This window comes from Orycteropus afer, unplaced genomic scaffold, assembly GCF_000298275.1.
Source record: "Orycteropus afer afer isolate SDZICR_OR568_19922 unplaced genomic scaffold, OryAfe1.0 scaffold11739, whole genome shotgun sequence".
NCBI classification, from domain to species: domain Eukaryota; kingdom Metazoa; phylum Chordata; class Mammalia; order Tubulidentata; family Orycteropodidae; genus Orycteropus; species Orycteropus afer.
Window position 1 is genome coordinate 2,674 of NW_006933326.1, and position 898 is coordinate 3,571.

The window sequence follows — 898 nt, forward strand, 5'->3', positions numbered from 1 at the left end:
TATGTATGTATATGTATTTATATATATATCTGTATGTATGTGTATCAGTATGAACATTTTAAGAAGCAAATATATGGCACAATTTTGCTACACAAGTTAAAATGCTAGGTTGAAGGTTAAATATGTTCTTTATTTGAAATTGTTTAAGAAGAATGGATAGATACTAATAAAATAAACTAAAAATTCATTTTTTTGTATGTCTTCCTCATATTGAGACACAAACTATGACCATTGGTTCTTCATTTTTAATTTTCAGTGCTAAAAATGTTCTTTGTTGGTAAAGCAATTTCTCCCAAACACTTTTCTCATTGCTTCTTTTACATCTTTGTTCCTCAAACTGTAGATGATAGGATTGAGCATGGGAATCACAATGGTGTAAAGCATAGAAACTATCATGTCATGACCCAAAGCATAGTTAGAACTTGGCCTCACATACATGAACAGGATTGTTCCATGGTAAATTGACACTCCAGTTAGGTGAGAGCCACAAGTGGAAAATACTTTTTGCCTCCCTTCAGCAGAACGTATCTTCAGAATGGCCAATAAAATGAAGCCATAGGAGATCAGGACAATGAGAATGGTGGATATCTCAATAGAACCCACAGTGTAGAAGAGTAGAAGCTGGTTGATGTGAGTGTCAGAACAGGAGAGAGCAAGCAGTGGAGGGATATCACAAAAGAAGTGTATAATTTCATTAGATGCACAGAAGGAGAGGTTGAATGCTGCCACTGTTTCTAAAATGGCATGCAAAATACCACCAACGTAAGAAGCAATGATGAGTGGCCCATAGACTCTGGCTGACATGTTAACTGAATAGAGCAGTGGGTTGTAGATTGCTACATAGTGATCATATGCCATGGCTGCCAAGAGGAAGCTTTCTGTGGTCCCAAAAGTAACC

At 36.5% G+C, this 898-nt stretch overlaps 1 pseudogene; it reads right to left on the minus strand.

Annotated features, from left to right (window-relative positions):
• Positions 1-259: 259 nt before the first annotated feature.
• Positions 260-891, minus strand: LOC103213589 (annotated as a pseudogene).
• Positions 892-898: the final 7 nt, after the last annotated feature.